Source organism: Pavona decussata, unplaced genomic scaffold (assembly GCF_977016875.1).
Source record: "Pavona decussata unplaced genomic scaffold, jaPavDecu1.1 SCAFFOLD_107, whole genome shotgun sequence".
In the NCBI taxonomy this organism is placed as follows: Eukaryota; Metazoa; Cnidaria; class Anthozoa; order Scleractinia; family Agariciidae; genus Pavona; species Pavona decussata.
In genome coordinates, this window is record NW_028145521.1 from 14,475 (window position 1) to 36,372 (window position 21,898).

Sequence of the window (21,898 nt, forward strand, 5' to 3'; positions counted from 1 at the left end):
ATTTAAAATGCTTGCTGAAAATTGAAGCTTGAAAATTGAATAGCAAAATATATAGTGAGGAAGTATCTTCAACAAGTAGGGCCAAATTGGAGAAAATCTGTAATAAATAGAATACACAGTATCACGTTAAATCATGAAGAGGTTACTTGGATAGTTAATGCCACTATCGTATAATTCTGGCTTGAAATGGCTGTACTAACATTATAGACCATTGACAGCATTACTACCTTGAGCATGTTGAACACTTGCTGTCAATTAAACTGTGTTGTGAGTGATCACAATGTACGTAAGTGATCACTGTAGTCTAGATTTGCTGTAAAACATTGTTAGGTGACGCAGGTAAACTTGTAATATAAGAGCAAAGAACTGCAAGTCTTCAGCTTAATTACTGTAGTGAATAAAGGGGCTCTAATTAGTAATAGCGTTTGTTCTCACAATTAACTATACTATGTGTGGGAATATAATAGTGAAGACTGTGAACACTAAATTAAGATAAATTTCTGAATTCATCCAATAAAAGTAACGAAAAAATAAAACAATTCTTGTTTATGTTTCGTTGCATAACATTATTTTACCGTTCTGCGCCCTCCACTAGCTGTTATCCGTAAGACGGTTTTTGGGCTGTCTGATAATACACCACCAACTTGTGCCCACACTTTTATACCATGAAAAAATGTGCATACAATTAAATAGAGCTATTAAAGGTGCTTCCGATAGCTGTTATCTGATTTTGGCAAATGAAATTAAATTCAAAATTAAACTGATTGAACTTATATTAATTTTAAGTCTTTTAAAAGTCTGTTTTATTGGAAATTGCACCTTCAGTACGTATACATGTGCTCTGAAATGCAATCATTGATTGCACAGGAACAACAAAGAAAAACGTTTGATGCTATGGGTAAGTGTGGGATCGGCCAATACCAAGATTAGCAAAGATTAAATAAATTACCATTTAATGCCGTCAAACCAAACTTTGCGAGCGAGAAGCCAAGGTTACCATCTTGTTTCTCTTCGGTTGCCCGGAGGCAAGAGTTTATCCTCTCTTGCGTAAACGTAAAAAGTAAAATTTCCAAATAAAAGAATTTAACACGAAAACGGAGACCTCGTATTCCTTTATGTAACACAATGGGAGATCCAGACCTTTAGGGGAGGGGGGAAGGCGCTTTCGATTTTATCTCCGTGGAACGAAATATCTCGGTTTTGCCCTAAAAATAAGGGGGGAGTGGTGCGTAGGTCTCGCCGCTACATCTGCCACTCTATTTCGTATCAAATTTTCTAAAATCTAGTGTTTTCACCTTTAAAGGTGAAGTATCATGGGTTTTTTGAAATCTTTTGTTAAAAATGATGTCATAAGACCTTCAATCAGCTGCCAAATAATGAATGACGAGAGGAAAGAAATCATCTCAATTCTTGAAAGGAACAACTTGTGATCTGTTCTACTGCATTTTGGAAACAAAAATGTGAGAACTTGAAAAACATTAGCCTAACATTTTTCAAGTTTCAATCCATTTTGGCCAACTCTGTCTGTGACCAGAGGCAGTAATCTACAGTTTTTTATTGCACTGGGGTGATAGTTTATAATAAACTTGACAATTATTTTGTTGTTTATGCTGACAGGCAAACATTTTTGGGTTTTGAAATGACGGCAAATTTGCGTGATACTTCCCCTTTAAGAATAAAATGTTTTTATTTGTAAAATCTTGAATTGACCAAGCCGTACTTACGCAGCACCATATATTCTATTTGTTAATGACAGCCAAAATGACCCCTCTTATAAGCCTGGTGGTTTCTTGAGGTCTTCTCGCCATTACCTTGACTTGTAAATTGAATGTTTTTTTTTTCTTTTACAAAGGCAAATAAATGATGGTGATGTTGATGATGATGATGAAAATGAATGCTTAAAACAGGGTGAAAAAGACAATTCTGAAAGCTCGACTAAACCTTAAATATACTAAAACGATGTATTCAGAGCCAGGTGATTCAAAGGTTGAAATGTACTCTACAGGGAAAACGGCTGTGATTTATCACGATTTATATCTCGTTTTTATATTTTATACTTTAGCAAAATTTAATAACTTGCACACCTCAACTGCGATGTCCGCCTTTTTCTCTTACAACCAATTTCCAGATTTTTCCATAGTGAGTTAAAGCTAAGCACAGGATTCTCAGCTATCCTTGGCACAGAGGTTGCTCCACAGAGAAATGGAGAGAAATTTTCTATCCATGATCTTTCAGCCAAACTTACGTTATGAGACCAGTGGCGACAACACAAGTTTCTCCCGGTGAAGGTTTCGACGTGAATGTCAGTTTAAATTTCTTGTGCTTCTCCTGGCAAACACAAAGATTTCGAGTGTCAGGAAAGGTGACTCTACGCCTGGACGGGGGGGTTACTTGACCCGTGTTTGGATATAGGGGTGCCGCTGTTTAGGACGAAAATAAGCTTAAATACTTACCCTGTGTAGGACAACGCCCTCTATTTTAAGACCCTATTTAGGACGACGGACAACATCTAGCTCTTGTTTTACACAAGTGTTTATTGGCAATGGTAAGTACATTTAAAGGCCCACTGTCACTTACCGGACGTGATGTTCTACGCATTGTAACGCGAGCACCAATCAGAACAGATAAAATAATACATTACCTAGAAAAGATGGCGAAAAATCCCAAAATTTCGCATTAACAGCGGTGAACCTTAGGTGGAAACTTAATTGACGTGAAGCATTGTTCTCTAAAATAAATACGGACAAACGCCTCGGATTTCGGATTGCCAAATACTCGACGACAGTCTTGCAGCCATACCCTGTCTTGGGCGGGTCCAGGACAGACACGCTTAAAATTATATACCCTGTTCAGGGCAGAGGGTCCAAAAACCGTACCATATCCAGCGGCACATCCCCGAATAGCCCATATAGGGGAGTACCTCCCCACCGCCCGGGACTGTACAACAGTTAGCGTGAGAGGAAATCAAAAGAAATCATAGTATACGGCCATATGATTTGGCACTGATAAATAGTTATGTGATGGTCGAAGACTGCTTGATGATGAAATCATCGAATCATAGCTGGGAAGGTATGGAGGGGGGAGGTAGAGATTCCGCCCCAGGGTCCGAAAAGACGAAAAAAAGCCCGGTCTAGATTGGGATAAAGGATCACTTGTTTTAAAAAGCAGTACTCAATGGCAAATGTAGACATATCACTATAAGGTTTCCAAACTTCGATCGTTCGAGGAAATTGATACTAAGGAACGATGCAAGGTGGAGCGAGCTAACGATATAATTTTTGTTCTGATTTTATTTCAACACATTTTCTTGTGGAACGAACCGACTACGAGCTGACCGGATTCCCGATTTACCGTTGAGCATCGATTACTCAGTAAGCCTGAGTAATATCGATTACAACCACTTTGGTATCGCTTTTGGCCTACTCCAGGGGCAGGGGAGAAGACTCCTCAAATTTTCGTATCAGAATCATCCAACAAAAATTGACGTCACATCCGGTCAAATTGGCGCCCAGGCATGTGAAGTCAATTTTTGTTGGATGATCCTGATACAAAAATAGTGCCAGGCTGTATGGAGTGTTCTTGCCCGTCCCTGGCCTACTCTTACACCACTCCCAATGCGCGATGGGATTGAAGGTTTTGTCGACTATTCGACGCGGAAAGATTTGAACAAAATGCCTTCGACAAAGTAAGTTTATGCTCTAAATTTAACAAAAAGGTGGCTATTATGTTGAATTCGTATTTTAGGTACGATTTTTCCATTATAAACGATCGTCTTTCTTCATTTTAGAGGCTTCTGAGCTGCAACCACGTGCACACAAATGACTCGCATATTTTTAAAAATGGCCGCTTGTCCCGTATGCTACAGTGGAAACAGAGGATACGTATGGCTGCTTCATGAACAGAAAGCTTTTTCCTGTGATGGTTTGATAGGACAAATAACTTGCAACGCGTAAGGAACGAAAAAACGGCAGGGTAAGGACAGAAGTACGGTGTATCCTGTAAATTTTGATAAGGTTAGCTTAACTTATAACTTTGGAAGTTCTTGATTCAAAATAATGTCTTATGTGTAGCTCACAAGATGTCTTAGAGGCCCAGTTCAGGTGCCATAATCTTTGATGCGTTGTACCCAATGCAAGCACAACAAAATAGCCTGGGGTTGGGTGGAGGGGAGGCTAATTTTCAAGGGGGTTTTTATTCAAAAAAATTTCCCCACCCCACCTTTGATACATGGACACACCAAGATAATCATAGTGTTTGCCTTGCGTGATGACAAGTTGGGGTAGGGGATTCTTGCTGAACACACTGCAACAAAAACAACTAGTTTGCAGATATAAATTATGCTGCAACCTTCAGGAGATATTTTTAGCAGCTGTCTAGTCTGACACTATCTTAACACTGCCAATCAGAAGCACTAGTTCCCATGAGTGCGTAATAACAAACATCAAACTTGCTCCTAATTACTATGCAAACTGTGATTGGATGTTGAAATACGTTTGCCCTTGGTCACTTGTATCTAGATGAATGAATATTAATTTAAGAAAACTTAATTCTAAAGATGAATTTTGTTGCAATAATTTAGCAAAGTCTCTTTCATAAAAGCTGCTTGTTATAACATCATTCTTCTTAACTTTGCTGCTGTTCCACTGAGCAATTTTTGAAAAGCATGTAAATCAACATACATGTATTACACCCTTGGAAATAACAAGCTTCTTTCTTGTGTTGGATTATAAGTTACTTTCATTTGTTATCTCTGAAAAGATCCAATACAAATGTATGCTGAGTCAAAGATTCAAGACATTCATTTTTTGAACAAGCCAACTATGCAATGGCATTTTGACTATTTAATACTGCTTTGATTATAAGCACCAATGCCTAGCACGTCAAACAATTTAAAACTCTATATATACACACGCAAAAACTTATTTTAGAAATGCAATTAGTCCCTACTGTTGTTTCCTGTGGCATGCCTCGTCTTTTCAGCTCCTGCTTTTTTCTGTGGCAAATTGCACCCCATCTTAACCATGGTGGATGCACGACCACTACCAGTGGCATACAAAGTATAGTGTGTCAGGCCTTGTCTTGATGGGTCAATACATGTTTCTTCCAGGCAGTAGTGTAAAACCACCATGACAGCTTAATAAGCTACACCAAAGGAAAGTACTGCTCAGTAACTTTCATTTGAATGGTCACACTTTAGGATTTCATGCGTTGCAGCCTTAAAAGGTAGAACCACCTGGTACAGCATAATAAACAACACCACATAAAATACTGCTTAGTGCTTTCATTTGAAATCTTACTTTCAAATTTCATCCAGAGACACAAAAGGTACATGTACATTTAGAACAACCTTGTACAACATGATTAACAGCACCACAGGCCTGAAAGTACTGCTCAGGAGCTTTTATTTGAATGGTCACACTTTAGGATTTCATCCACAGTCTCAAAACTTAAAACCACCTGGTACAGCATAATAAACAGCAGTGGCCCACAGAAAGGACATCCCAATTTCACAGTCTCTTGTTTATAGATTTCTAAGATATTTGTCACAGATATCATCTCATCGCAACTTTCCAATGGGATTCCTGTTGTTTGCAAACTGTGAAATGTAGTCCTTGTTAGATGATGTTGTTGCTGAATGCGTAAAAAACATGATGGTTTAATTCATATCTCTGTCAAATTGTAATTTAAATTCTATGACTGGGTTAGTGGTTCATCTCCTTACAGCTGTACATGTAGTTTTACTACTTCTTTGAGGATATTTTTTTTAAACTAGGAATTAAGAGTGTTTTTTGCTCTCTAATTTTAAACTACTGTTTAATTTTGGTAATTATAGGTATAGCCCTCAATCAGTGGAAGTCAGATTGATGTTTGTTGAACCTAAATGTAGTCAGCTTTTTTGGCAAATTGATTTTTCCCTTCTTCACTTAAACACATGATGGCTGTATCTTTGCTGTCATTTAATTTAAGATGCGTGACTTAAGACAAGCTTCTCCACTCTAATAAATCCCCCGCCCCGTCTCCCTCCTCCTCTCAAGGCCTCAATTTACTGTCAGTTAGCCGCTGTTATTGCTATTAAATCGAAAACCTTGTTTGACTCACTTACATTTAACACCAGCTTTTGAATTTTCAAGTAATTTTTATTCTTTTTTTGCAGTGCCTTCCTTTATGTGTCCTCTCAACTATCCTTGAAGAGATACATGTATTAACAACAGAATCTTAAGGATTTTTCTCTGGGCGATCCTTGCTGCACAAGTCAATGAAGTACGTACATGTATTATTGAAAGGGCCTGCTTTTAGAAAAATCCAATTGTTGCAGCATGTTTTATAAGGGAGAAACAAGCGGGGGGGGGGGGGGGAGGGCATAAACTGGGGATTAAAGAGAATGAAAACTAGAAAAAAAAGTATTTATAAGTGGCCAGAACTGGGAGAAAAATGGGGGAAGTATGGTGAAAAGGGTGAAAAGGGCGGGGTTGTCAAGAAAAATGAAGGAAAGTCAAAGGTACTGAAAGCAGGAAGTTGAAACCCCTATGCTTTATCCCCTATCCTCCTTTCCCCTTTTCCTCCTATTGGCCTATCCCCCTATCCCCATATCTCTCTATCCTCCCATCCCTCTATCCCTCTATCCCCCTACCCTAGTCATGCCCATTAGAAGGGTACATGTCTGTGCTTTCATCCCCAGTGTGGTCAGGATTTGGATAACCAGCCGGTCCCCCTTCCCAATACTTTCAGGTAGAAGTGAGTAGGATTCAAACCTTCTTCTAACAATTTATTTATTGTTCAACAAAACTTTAACCAGCATGTCTGTATAATTCATATCTCTCCCCAGGTTAATTTCAGACAATCATGATCGGACAAAATTAATAAAATAAAAGTTAAAGATAAATTATGTTAGCCTCAGTGTGACTTTGATTAAAAGGTGAGCAGGCATTTTCATTAAATTACTTTATTTTGATCAATATTTATACAGACCACACCAGCACGCCTTAAACCCTCAATCCTCGGTGTCAAATACAAATTCTCATTTCTTGTTCCCATTCATTTGTTTAATAGCAGTAGTGGGAAGAACTTGTTAAAATATCATGAAATTGATGTTGGGTGATCATATTCTTTATTCTCATAACCATTTTGATTGATTAACCATTGATATAAAAAGAGGAAACTTGATGCTGATCACTATTGGGGATTGAGGGGTTAATAACATAATGCTTATCCGTCTCCTGGTAACTGCTAAGACTAGGAATGGGAAAGACTATAAAGGAATGTCATCAATCTGAGCCGAACATTATCTGAAGACGTGAGTTGTTTTAATTTGCGCATCTTGAGTTCCTCCCTCTGTTTTTCTTAAGTTCCAGGGCAAAACAAATAACAGCAACATCCATTATTGAAGAATAAGTTCAATAAATGTAATTGGCTTCATTTGTTTTGTTATCACCAACATTACAGGTGAAAGCTAAACCAGTGGTTACTCACCTCTCCCCCATCGTCAGTATGGGGCGTGCTCCTTTCTAGTCTGAAGTAAAGTTAATATTTTACCTCTTTATTTTATTAAGCTTTGCTCAAATCATGCAAACATTTTTCTCCCTGTGCACAACGCTTTCGAAATTCACTTGTTCGAAAACAACAGAGGATGAGCCTCGTCCTCTGTTATCGAAAACTATTTGGCAATAAATTTCCCTGATTTCTTTATTGGCTTGTTTTGTTGTTTTATCGTCTACAGGGCGACGCTATCATGGCATCCAATTGGAAGTGAGTAACATGCAAACTAAAAGGATTTTCACGTTGAACAAGGAGCAGAGCTGAGGTATGTTCACTGATTACATGTAAGAAGGGCAAGTAGGAGAATCAACAATCTCGCATACCCAGCGTTTTCTTGGTCAGCAGGTGGGTGCCAGGAGAGACTCTGGAGAATTCGAAGAAAATTACATTTTTTGATTGGCTGCTCCGTAACGGCTTGCATTGTTTTACCCCAGTACCCCAGAGTCTCTCCTGATGACCAACCGCTGGCCAGAGAGCCTGAGGACTCTGGGTACGAGATTGGAGAATCAATAGTCCAGTTTCGAATTCACCAAGAGCGCTGGATAAAAAGACAAAAGACGTATTTGTACAGGGTTAGCCTCAATCTTAAACAAAATATTCACAAATACCAGTGAGAAGATGAAATTTTTATAACTCTTTGTATTGTTTTATTTTAGGGTTCAGCACTTTCCTGTCGACACTTGTGAATAAATTTATTTTGCTTCAGGTTGAGGCTAACCCTGTATAAATGCGTCTTTCGTCTTTTAATCCAGCGGTCTTGGCGAATAAGAAACAATGGACTATTTTGTGTGATCTACCTGAGGTTAGGCCTCACGTTTTGGTAGACTGAAAAAATGATTAAAGTTAGGGATGTAGTATTCAGCTATTTCAAATTGACCAAACTCAGCTACATGTATGATTCACCCCAACAGAAAAGAAATCGTAGAGGCAAACTGTGGCCTCTCGCGTAGCACCTTCACGAGTTGTCAAGTTGTTGTTTGGTCATAAGATAAATCTGTTGGATTTCACGACCAGTTTTGTTCTTATACAACAAGCTTATTGCGGAGTACGTCACGCAAATGTTTATGGTGTTTCTTCCCATCCCTTGGTTTTTATCATGAAATCACAAGTCGAATAACAAAAGATTTACAGACACCCATACTACCTTTCGGTCTTGTGGCGTAAGCTCGCGGCTTGAAAATTTGACAACGCTAATTGAAATATCTGTATAGGCAGGGAGGAGGCATGGCCAAGTGGTGAGGGCGCCGGACTTGTTATCCGCAGGTTCCAACTTTCAAGTCCCGCTCTGACCACTTGGATTTGTTTCACGGTAGCCCCGTTTTCAAAGCCAAGTCCTTGCTTGATAAATAGCCAACTTGTTCGCCTCCCACCGGTTTGGATTTTTAACAAAATAATGCTATGTTCAGTTTGTATACTTATTTCACTGATTTAGAGTGTCCCCAATAGAGTGTGTGCACGATCGCCATGTTGGAGGACCAAAACAATACAATGATTTTCCTTTGGGAAATATATTTTCGATTTTTATGCAAACATCTTCTATTGTTTTAGTCCTCCAACATGGCCGCCGCGCACACACTCTATTAGCGCTACAGTGCTAAATACTTTGACACCCAAATAAAGTCATTTATTTTGATTTAATTATTTTCATTTTACGGAGGCACAAGTCTCCGTTGTGCAATATATCCTGGTGTAATTGCATTAATCATATCCTTCCTTTGTTCTTTCTGGGATACAAGGAACATTCAGATACTGGAATCAAGCAAGCAAGAAAGAAAGAGAGATGATCACGTAAACAAAAAGTAGAGGTAGATACTGATATTTTTCATGAAAAAGCGCAGAGAAAGGTTATAGTATTCACCCGCATATAGACCACTTTTTCTTGAAGATTAACCGGTACTTAGGCTAGCATTACATGTCATACGCTTATACAAACATCCGCTATGATGTCGTTAAGCATTTTTAAGGGGGAGGGGGAGAGTAACTGAAGTTTACAGTACGGCTTTTACGCCATGCTTTCTCTATGCGGATAAATACTGTACCTTTCGGCCAGGGTCTTAGGCGGCTTTTTTTCTCTCAATCACAACTGCAACGTAATTAAGGTCCCGGACGGCTTACATGTAGCCGAGAGCGAGTCTTTCAAATAATTAATTTGCGCCAAATTTACTTGGCTTTATAGTTTTCTTCAATTTTTCTGAAACAAATGAATTTTGATAAATTTTTGAGATCAGTGCAACACATGTATAACAGCTCCTGTTGTAAAGTAAACAAGATTCAGTGCTTTCTTATAATTCATAGTACATAGAGAATGAAAGCTAAACCGAATCTCAATTTCCTATTCATTGTGTGATCAAACTTCTGTTAACAGAATATGTATAAAGGTACATGTACAGAACAGTCGTCTGTCTAGAATCATTGTTCAATTCTGTTGTTGGTGATAATGACTGTCTTTTCGAGATGAGAAGACAAAGGACGAGTAACTGCTGACTTAAGAAAAAACAAACACAAACTGAACACACTTGTTTGCAACAAACAAAGGTATAATTAAGGACCTTGACAAGACTTGACGCTAGCAGTTCATGGCAAACTTAACAGTATATCACGGTTCTCCACTGAGCTGAAGAAGATTGGCACTGGCATCATTTGACTCAGCCTTGCTACCACTGAACTGAGACGCCCTCAACTGCAACCGCAGAAGGCACACAAACCTTACATACACCGATGCGACCCATAACCTCGTTCTGTGGGTCTGCGGCTAAGTTCTTTTAAAACAACTTACGCTAGAATGTTTTGCAATGAACTTGATCACAAACTGCAACTACCAAAACTATCGAAACTTACAGTAGAAATACCTGACCCCTAAAACGTGAAATTACATTTACTCTATCAATATTTCAATTGCTACTAGCCAGAATGCAGATGACTATTAATAACTTTCTTATTAAACCACGGCTACCCACAAAACATAGATATCGTGGACTTTCTAGGCTTGTGCTTCTAACTTGCTGACAAAACGCCTTGATATGAATTGTACTTTTCTGTTTCTAGAAGTCTTGGTAGGACGCGAGAGCAACTAAGATCAACTTACTACCAAGAACAAATGTACATGAGGCCGACACACACCAACAGAAAATATGACAAATTGTTTCATAGTTCATTTAGTAACGGACTAACAAGAAACCACTGTATACACTTTGACAAGACAAGCGCGACTACATGTAGGCTGCGATTTGCCTAACAACTGACGATAATTATTAAGAAATAAGACAATGGTTTTAGGAAGGACGACTACAACTGAGAGTCTGCGGTTAGATTGAGCACGCGCAGAAACAACGATCCTGGCGAACAAATGTTATCTTGACACTTTTTCATAGCGACAATACCGGCCCTCATATTAAAAGAACTATTAAAAGTACTCATATTAAAAGTACTATTTGAGAGTAATGATGTACGGCAACAAACTTTGCATCATCCACATTGTTAATTCAAAGGATCTGTTTTAGCCCCAAAATTGAGCGATTCGGTGAGTTAAATGCAATGCTATTTTGAGGTATAATTTGGATCTCCTAAATTAGGGTCAAAATAGCCTTATCCTGTACCTAAAGGCTAAAATGGGTTCCAGATGAGGTTGAAATGGTATTGAGGGGCTAATTTGGATCTCCTAAGTTAGGGCCAAAATCTCAAGGGCTGAAATGCACTTCAAGTCTAAAATGAGTCCAAGATGAGGCTGAAATGTTCTTTGATTGCGCTATTTTGCCTCAAATTGTGACCTAAATGACGCTAGAATAGTTTCAATCAGGTCCTAGCTCACCAGGACTGAAAGAGATCTAATTTGAATTTACAGTACATGCGGGTCAAAAAGTTATCACAGTGACTACTATACATCGCAAACTTCAAAAGGGACGAAAGTAGTGACGCACATTAGAACAGCTTACAAGAAAACTGAACATGTGCTCTGACTACATGTACCATTCTACCTATGATTGGTGAGTCGGGCAAACGTTTGAAAAAATGACAGGCTAAACACAGGCGAGTGACTTATGATGACATAAATCGCTTTGATGATCCCCATTTAGAAACTAATCACAGAATTGACTGAGTGCTGAATGCCTTACCTGAAGTAAGGACTTGATAACTAAGAACAAACGAAAAACGTAAAATGTATCCAATACCAACAGCTCAGCATCTCCAACTTACTATCACCTCTTATCGACACGTCAACAGAACAGCCAACAGCACTGAACTTACTGATGACCGACATAAATTAGACCAACAATAAACGGAAAGACTGACAACTGACCAATTACTATCTTGGTTTTTGGAACGTGTTTCAGTTGAGTGTGCAAAAAAATTATGCATTTACTGACTTAGCAAAAACGCGCCACTTTCTTAACCAATGAGAAACAAGTAAAACGAATCATGACTTACTCGCATGCGTTTTCCCGTGTTTCAGGCGCCGGTTTCATGTATTTGCTTCGAGTTGTGATTGGCACATTACACTGTTTACCTCTGCTTTGACTGGCCAGAGAAAATACCTTGTTTTTGAATTTACGACACCGAATTGAAAACCCCTCTATCAACCAATGACTTCACTGCTTAGTTTACCATTCTGTGACAAGGGGCATGAATACCATCAACTTACGATACGACATCAACTTTACACTGATGATGACTGGCGCTTAGGTTGTCTAAACTTCAGTCATTGTCACCAACAACAGTTCTTTTTTAAAGTCAGACTATAATTAAAGCAAAATAAACCAAAACTTGTTTGTCGCTGAATCGAGGTCTGCTCTGTTGTCAGAAAAGACATTGACATACTTACCAGTGAAAACTAGCTCTTTTTCTGTTCAGTCAAAGAGATCAGATTTCTCAGTGTTAACCTTTTGTTTGTAGTAATTTAAAACAGGTTAAATGACAGCGTTTTGTTCTGTTAAATCTTGAAAATACAATTGCCTTTTTTGCTGTTTATATTTTGGCTTTTTTTTTAATCCTCGGTATGGGTTGCAATGTTACGAATGATTCGTGAGTACAAAAATTAACGTGTTTGACTAGTTACTTGATGTATATCCTCTCTTGCTAGCTATTGTCAGTTTAAATTTTAATACTTGTAAAGACTTCAAACAGGTAGAGATGAACAAAGAATTTGTCACTAAAAATGTTTGACCATTTGATTTGAAATCGATATTCCGTTGTCTTAATTTTGAGAGAATAATTTAAACAGCCAAGCCCATTTTCCTTTAAAAAATTATTTGGACACACGTGAGACAGTGGTTTTTGAATGAAAAAAAAATAGTTTTTTAGTTTAAAATTTTTAAGTGAAGTTGAGATGCAGCAACTGTTTCTGAGTATAAAAGTTTGATCCTTTCTTTTCTTTTAAGTGAAGATTTTGACGTTTAAGTGAAATTTCCGAGTCAAAAAATTGTCCATTTATCTGTTGTAGTGTTTAAGTCGTCGGTAACAAGTTCAAGTAAAAGGATACGATTTGTCGTTAAGACATGTTTCCGGTAAGAGCGCTTAAGGTAGCTGGCATCGGTTTCCAGCACTTTCCAGCACTTATACTTTGATGGAGCAATACTACCACTCTTTATCAGTTGATTTTTTTGAACTTTTTGCAAAGTTAAAAAAAAAAAAATTGCTAGGGAAGGGATTCAGAGCCACCTTAACTTTTTGAACATTTTTAACTATGCAAAACGTTGTATCTTAACATGCTGATTACAGTTCCATAATAAAAATGGGGATCACTTAGCTCGTTTTTGAGTTATTCTCACTTAAAGGTTAAATAAAGTCTGTTTTAACAAGTTATACTGTTGCTATGGTAACCTATTATGTCAAGGAAACGGCCATAACTTGTTCACCAATGTTTAGGCATTTGCTTATTACCATTATTGTTGTATCAACTTATAAAGAGTGGTAGTAGTAATCCGTGAAAGTATAAGTGCTGGAAAATGATGGAAACCTGTGACAGATTCCTTAAGCAAGCTGTACAGGCATATTAAGCCACATTGTAACCAAATTGTACATGTTATTCAACCACCTTAAAAAAAACACAGGGTTGGTTTTGAGAAAATAGGTAACGCAATCAGAAAAGATCTTAAAAAAAACCTGGCTAAACGGGGAAAATCGGATCAATTTTGCTTAAGCGATGCACCAAAAATGGGTAATTTTCTCAAAAAATTCGACAAAAATAGGCCTACCCACCGATTACTACCTTCTGTTAAAAATTTAACTCTTCACGAGTCTACTAGAAACTGTTTTAAAGGCAAAAATGACGATCAAACATGAAAAGAGATAAGACAATAACGAAAGCAGAGAAATTAAGAAATATTTCTCAAAACGTTGCCTTGTTCACCTTGTGGTAATGTTACAACTCGATGTTTTCGGCAGTGTGGCCATACATTGCTTCGAAAATTTGCTGTTTCTCGGAGGAACGTTATAGCCGTGCAACTGGTGATTCTGCTAGGCCATTTGACTTTTTCAGTTAAGATTTTGTGTTTTTAGCTGTCAATAACGGTGTTGACATGGAGACATGATTTCTTTAAAGAAGAAAAGCACAACGGATAGGCCATAAGATTTTGTTTGTTTTCAGCCAGAACTTTCAATAAAAACGCCCAATTTTTTGTTTTCAGTAACATTAAGACACCTTTTGTCACTTGAAAGTTTTTTGTTATTAATTTTCGTTAAGCAATTTAAGGTCGAGACATGATTTCTTAGAAAAAGGTATTTTTTTGTCTACTTTCGGTTTACTAATACAAATACAAGCAAAGATCAACGAGAAAAACGTTCGATGTCTACATGACACCATTATCAAGTTAAAAACGTAAATTAGACTCACGAAAATTTACGTTTCAATTTTACTTGTATTTTTTTGTTTGTTAATGAAAGACGACTTCCCACATTAGGCCATTCGTGGGCCACTTTTTAATAAACATTTTGAAGCCAAGATGTAATTTGTCTGTAAAAATATTGCGAGACTAACTGTCAGTTTTCAGTACAAATTTTGGTGTTGAGGTGCTTTTTTCAGTAAGACCTGAATCTTGTATTGTTTATCAGTTTAAGCCAACGTTCTAGGTAGTATTTCACTGTAAAAAATGCTGCTTTGCTGTTTCTTGTTTTCTATTCAAAGTTTGATTGTTTCAGCCAATTTTCATCAAAGGATAAGGATTTAAAACTTCAGCCACTTTCTCTGAAAATTAACGTCAAGTCATTTTGCCGCTTTCAGTCTAGATTCCGATTGTTTTATTAAAAATATGGGGCTTCGGACAGGACGTTTGTTAGTTTCAGGTTAAATTCTATTTCAGTGAGCTTTCAGTAAAGGTGATAAGCTTCATATACCACTGATTACTCTGTAAAACGTTTGGCCATTTGACTGTTTTCAAATGTAATTTGGATTGGTCTAGTCAGTTTTTAGTAGGGATTTTAAGCTTCAGAAATTCCTAATCTCACTGAAGAAAGTCAGGCCATTTGTGTAATCAAATCATTTATTTTCAGTTACGATTTATAGCTTCGCAGACTCTACTGAAAAAAAAAAAAGGCCACTTGTTTGTTTTCAAGTCAGAGTTTGATTGTTGGATTAAGGATTTCAACCTTCAGACACTACTGCTTTTTGCTGTCAAAATCTAGATCATTTACTTGTTTTCAGAATAAATTTTGAATTTTCATGCAATTTTCAGTAATATTGTTGAGGCTGAGACGCTATTTCGTGGGGAAAGTGTTAGGTCGATGTTTTGTTTGTTTTGAGTTTACACTTGAATACACTTTTGTCAAGAGTTGTCATTTCATTATAATTACCTTTTGTTTGTCACTTTTCAAACGCCAAGAGATTTTTAAAGTTGAGATCCGATTCGTCAAGGAAACTGTTTGGCCGTTTGTCCGTTTTTATGCAGGAATTTGAACGTTCTAGGTATTCTAACTCGAATTCTCAGTGGAAATGTTAGGCCATTTTTTACTTGTTTACCCACCGGGGGCCCACACAAACTATGTGACCGTTTGTATTTTGAATTTATAGAGGCAATGTATGGGAATATCGAAAATCCTCGTATTACCCTACTAGATTGCGATAGATATTCTCATTTAACATCAAAATAAACGTATTTTTACCTTAAATGTTGTGTGTTGTCGTTCCTGATGTTGAAGACGGCGATTTTAGCCATTTGAAGGGTTCGGCGTTGAACGTTCACTCGAGCGTAATAGAAGAGTCTCTCTTATTTAAGGAAACATTTCACTGCAAATTTTATGGGCAATTTTGATTGAATATTTAATTTTTTGGGATCATTCCAACGATACATTTTGTCATCGTGCTTTGAATTGTTAATTATACTTGTGGTGCACTGCATCAATACCGAGAGACGAATTTGCACGGTGTAATGTTTGCTTTCGAAAATCGCATACTTCTCTTGAACTCGCAAAATGGTGAATATCGTTCAAAATATTTCGCGCTGTTTTTATCAATCGTAAGCAAGCAATGTCGTGTAAATGCTTTACAAACAGGCAAGTTTTGAGCAAGACAAACAAAAACGGCTGGTGTCACTTTTGCAGTTTTACGCTCAGAAATTTGTATTAAATTTCAATCTTCTATCAAATTTTATCGGAACAATTTCAGCTTAAAATTCTTCGGCAATTATCGTGAAATCTGAATTATTTTTGTAAGTCTTCATTAAATTGATTATTCAAAACTTGTTCACGTTTTGTATTGGAACACCTCATCCAATTTTTTTCTTTCAATTCTCTCATGGTAGCCTCTGTTCAAATCGCTCCAATTTTCCCGCCAAAAGACTTAGAAAAATACGGGCGCCTCAAATACGCATGCGCCAAGGTTTTTTTTTTAAATCTGTATGCCAAGCAGTTAACATCTGTTTGAAAATCTTAACTTTTCCCGCCAAAAAACTTAGAAAAATACGGTGCCTCAAAATACGCATGCGCCGTTTTTTTAAATTTTAATAGTTATTTTCAGTATTATTTGTTAAAGTTTTATTGTAACATGACAATTGATTAAAAAGCAACAACAATAAGGGCTCAAAACAATTTTTCCACTTTCATTGTCTTTATTTTCTCTCTCTTAAATACATATTAATTATTCTTACTAGTTCTACTACTTAAATAAGTTAATTAATTAATTAATTAATTAATTAAGTGAAAATAATTTAAGTAATTAAAGGTGTGACAAAGGTTTTCTTCCTATATATACTAAGTCTTTTGGCGGGAAAATTTGAGTAAATTTGCACAGCGTTTCCTTTGGCAACAGTTTTGACCAAAAATTTAATAGGGGATCCCTTGAACAATTTTTTTGTTCCCAAAAAAGTTCATTTTCCCCTACAAATTTTAACCCGCCAAAAAACATACACGATCTCGTGCAGAAAGGTTTTAAACCGAAATCGAAAAAAAAAGAAAATCCAAAACCCGCTCAAGCTTCAAATTTTCTGCACGAGATGGTGTATACAAAGAGGATATTAAAAACAACATGGCAAGCTTTGAACACTAAAACTAACTTTAGAGAATTTTCTCCATCAAAAGTCGTTTGTTCGGAAATTTTGTATGATACAGAATGTTTTAGGAAAAACGAATCTAAAGTTTTTGTATCGCAATATCTTTTTTTTATTTTACGTCCAATCAATTCTTAGCTTAGCTTGCCATGTTGCCTTTAATAACAAGATCTCTTTCTGCAAGACAATTTTCTTTGTAGCACAGTGGAAAATGCATGGCCTAACCGTTTTGCCGCCATTGTAAATAACGACTGTTTGAAAAGAGCAAGTGATAAAATTTGGAACGTAAAACAGAGAATTGCATGGCTCCATGTTCTTTCTAGTATCAAATTCTAGCCGAGTTAAAATATTTAGCTCTTCACGACCAATGCATTGATAAATCAGTTTACTGTGTTACATAAAAAACAAGCTTGCAGAGAAAAGGTCTTTTCCTCCAACATAACGTCTAGAATTGAGTTTATAATAAAACCCCAATGTCTGGTTCATTGAAAATAAAAACATTGTTTTCAGGTGTCAACAAGTTTCTTTTTAAATATTGGAAATTTGTGTAAGAAACGATCGAAACGTGAGTCAAATACAGGTTTATGCAGACCACAATAAACACAAACAAATTCAATTAAAAGGTATCTGCGTTTGGTGAGGAAAAGAATCTCGTTGAAAGCAAAATGAACGTTCAGTATTAAATTTAATTCAGTTGAGATTACTTTTAAGTTGTCCCTGTAAAAATTGTCACAAATGTACAAATTGTTTGCCAAAAATAAAACAACGACGAACAATATTCGAAACGAATTACAGAAAAAAAACGAGAATTTGAAGTCAATATTTCGATTTTGAAAAACTTACGCGACCAATTTAATCTTTTCGCTCACTGTTTTGGTGCTTGTGCATGATATCTACAAACAAATTGAAAACTAAATTGTACGCAATTGGTTCCACTTGTACCGAGAATATATAGTCATAGAACAATTTACAATTTGCAGAAGCTTGTATCCAGGAATAAAATTATTTGCGAGACAAAATGGCTGCCTAAATGGTTGTCGATTTGGTTCCACACACAAATCTTGAAATTTGTTGGATAACGAACAATAAATTAAAAGTATGTTCCTTGAATTTATTATCGCGACAATAATCGGGACTGCTGCAAAATCGTTTCGAAATCTTCAAGATAATATAAAATCACAACGATGACGTAGACATTTGCCCGGTATAAAGCCTTTTTGATCATTATTATTAATTAACCGGTTACAAAGTGTTTTATTTTGCTGAACAAATTATCATATTGTCGCATCATTTTCTTCTATTTCAAATCAAACTACAATCAAAATATTGTGGTGCGGTGCAGATAAATTAAATCATCAGTTGAATTAATTAAAAATCTCACTCGAATTTGGAATAAATGTAATATCGTTCACTGTTGTTTAGTCTCGATAACCAGAATTTTTGTTTTCAAAAAGTTGTGTTCTCAATGTGGTCTCTATAACTAGCCTTTTTTAATCAACGTTAAAACGAACTTTTCCTCAAACCAGACATCAAAGTTTTATGACAACTATCAACTGTGAGACGACAAGAGAACACAGGCACTATCAAGAACGTGCGAAACATTCTTGACTTTTGGATTCGAGTTTTTGAATTTTGTAATTTTACATGTGAAGTTATAAATTAACACTTAAATTTTGCGCCAAAATTAAGTAGTAATTTGTCGCCTATGATATTATCTTTGTGATATTTATAACCACAAAAATAACATTCCTTTGATTTCATACAAAATTCAGAGTAACTTTTGAAAATGCCTCTGTTCTCTCGGCTAACAACAGTTCATCAGTCGATACAGCGAAGTTGTGGATATTTTTAAGAAGGCATTGACAGTTTATCATATATTCGTAAATATTTATCGCCAGTAGTGAAAAAATGTCAGCTGTTATGATGTCAGCCTTTAGGTAAATGTGAAAATAAGTCAATTTAAACTTCCTACTGATAAACAGAAATGTTTTCAATGCTTTCTTTCTGCAAAAACGTACATTTGGAGGAAAAAATTAATTCAAACATTGATCCGACAACACCAGAGTTTCAAAGAACGAAACAAAACATTTTCGTTTTGATTTTTAGTCTTAAAAACAAATTTATTCACTTTTGTTTCACAAGTGTGAAAATGAAAAAAAAAAAACATTTTGGAACCTCAGAAGTGGTTTGCATTTAAATCAGCTAGACTTCAGAAATGCGTGTCCTCCATATATATACTTGACAATGATGACGTGAAGTCCTCGAAACGTCGTGATACTTTTTTTTTTTATTTTCCCTGTAAAGTTTGTGGTAGTTGTTGTTGTAAATAGCAGACATTTAGTTGACATTTCATATCAATTTTATTGTTTTATTTTGTTTAAATTTGAAAACTGGAGACGAATAAAATGTGCAAGAAAATATATCTTTTTGTTTAATGGCTTGTTTTAATAAACGGTTTTCGCCAAACAGTTGTTAAATAAACTGAGATGCTCTTAATTCCAAGAAACAAATATTTAATACCGTGTGCCGAAGTTGCATCCCGCAAAAAATTTTCGCTTGATAAACTTTCAATTACCACCTTAAAATACAATACATCCAACGACATCGACTGCGCTAACATTAACTAATTTATACCTACACGTTGAGCGATCAACAAAACTAAATCCCAAAATCGTATTTTCTCTGTAGGTCAGAAGATTCAGCAAACAACCAATTTTCGTTAACACAGGAAAAAATTCGTTCGGTCACTTTGGCACTTTGACACGAAATAGACTCACCAAGTAAATCGTTAAAGATCAGATTAGAAGATCGCTCAACGTTCAAATGGTGGCTGATATCAACCCTAGTACTTGCAGGAGCTTTTATTTTTCTCCGATATCTAGTCCTATGCCAAGTTTAGATTTAGACATGAAAAATGTGACTAAACGATGAGAAAACACAATTAGGTTCCAGGATCTAATAAATTTGAAAGCGTTACAAGCTTTTGATTCCTTCGCGGAATGTTTTGGCTCGATAATGTTAGCAATCCTGTATGTGAATTCTTGTCAAAATCCAATTCAAGTATTATGACAATTTCAAGAGTAGAGTCAGACAATTATCAGCGAGATCATTTCAAAATTCTTCAATTCAATACAATTCGTGTCCTATGTCAATTTGCTACCTTTGGTGAATACGAAATCAGTTCACTCTTCTGTAAAATGAAGACATTTGATAATACCAAAAGCTAACAAAATTGTTCAGCCACCATTTTTCGTTCAACTAAAACTATCAAACTTTTTATCTTTGCCGAGTTCCTTCTGCCCTGTTCGCCCATTCCAGTTTGTTCTCTTGCAGTTTTTGTCTTACCAGTCTTTCTGAAAAGAGAAAAGAGTGATACAGCAGATTAGCACAAATATTCAATCTTAAAACACATTAAACGGAAAAACTCGTAAATATTGACAACTAATGTTCAATTAATATTTTAACGCGAGAAGCATTTCCTTGAAGCTTAGGTCGAGACACAAACGAAATCAGAGAACACAAAGTGTAAGCCAAGTTCAAACTGAAGCGACGCTGAAAGCACGTGCTTACTTCACGGAAAACTATTTGTACTCTTTCAGCCTTCTGGACAATTTAAAGGTTATAACGTTTCCGAAACAATGCTTACCTTGATTGGAGTTGTCTTAAAAACCCTTTAACTTGTCGTACGGCCTTCCCAGTATCTTCATAGCTCCCTCAGAGTTCCCTCAAAAGCGCGAACGTTTCTTTAGAAGAACAAGGCACACATCTTCACACAGTCACAGCCTGTATGGTTGTGACAAATTCGACAGTTTGTCATGAATATGGATTAAAAACTGAAGCCAATCGCGGACTACTGCGTCAAAAGTTTGGCATGAACGTTGTTTTCACGCATCGCATATTTTAGCAAATGAATCCCAAAGCGAAACAAAGAATGAATAAGGAAAGACAGTCATTGCATGAGCTAAAAAAATCGTATGTATATAAGCAACAATTTTTTGACGAAATAATTTGGTAAAGGAGATTGCAAACAGGAAAAAAGTAAAATGAGAAGTTAAGGGCAAACACGAGCTTTATGTTTTTAAAGGGACACTGTCATGGAGATTTTGTCATGTGTTGGCCAAAACTGCTCAAGTATTTGACAAAGAACCTCTTTTTTAACGTGGAATTGCTCTTAGAGCAGCGGGAGGAAAATTTGAAATCATTTTTCGGAGGAAAAAATAAATCTTAATCGAGTTTTAGTTTCTCCAACTTGACAGGAAGAAATTGTAAAAATTAACGAATTTCCGTATATTGAAAATTTGCTAGGAAACGTTACCTTAAAATCACAGCAATTCTGTTGTTCCGTAAGTGAAGGTTACGTCCCAATACTCCCGATCACAATACCATAAAATTAACTATACTATAAAACCTTGACGTTCCCCTTTGAAGTCAGTATTCAATTTAGAATGCATTGTTTACGTTACTTTTGGTCATCCGCACAGGGAAGGGGGTGGGGGTAGGGTGTACTCCTCGGAATTTTTGGTGGGTTTGTGCGGCTCGGTTCTCCAAACTCTGACCCTATCTTAGACCAAAACGGTTAACAAAATCACCCTTTGGCGCCGGACATACCAATATAGGTTATATAGTACCCCTGGGGATCCTTATTCTTCATAGGCTGAGGAAGAGGGTGGGGTTGGTGAAAGGAGAGGTATTTACACGGATTCGCGTGTACAACGATGACGAATCTTTCCACACACGACGACAACATGGAAGGATTTAGTTGAAGAAAGATTTTAATTATTGGTTTGTGATGCGTGCATGTCAGCTACGTAGCTCTCTGTTAGGAATGGGGGAGATTGTGTGGAATGTGCGAGAAAAAGTGTAATTACCAATTTACCATCAAACCG

At 36.6% G+C, this 21,898-nt stretch overlaps 1 long non-coding RNA gene across 1 annotated transcript; it reads left to right on the forward strand.

Annotated features, from left to right (window-relative positions):
- The first annotated feature begins 3,793 nt into the window (after nucleotides 1–3,793).
- On the forward strand, nucleotides 3,794–6,918 carry LOC146470967 (uncharacterized). Its single transcript, XR_014866902.1, has 3 exons — nucleotides 3,794–3,972; nucleotides 6,155–6,261; nucleotides 6,827–6,918. It is a non-coding gene; the product is annotated as an uncharacterized LOC146470967 (long non-coding RNA).
- Nucleotides 6,919–21,898: the final 14,980 nt, after the last annotated feature.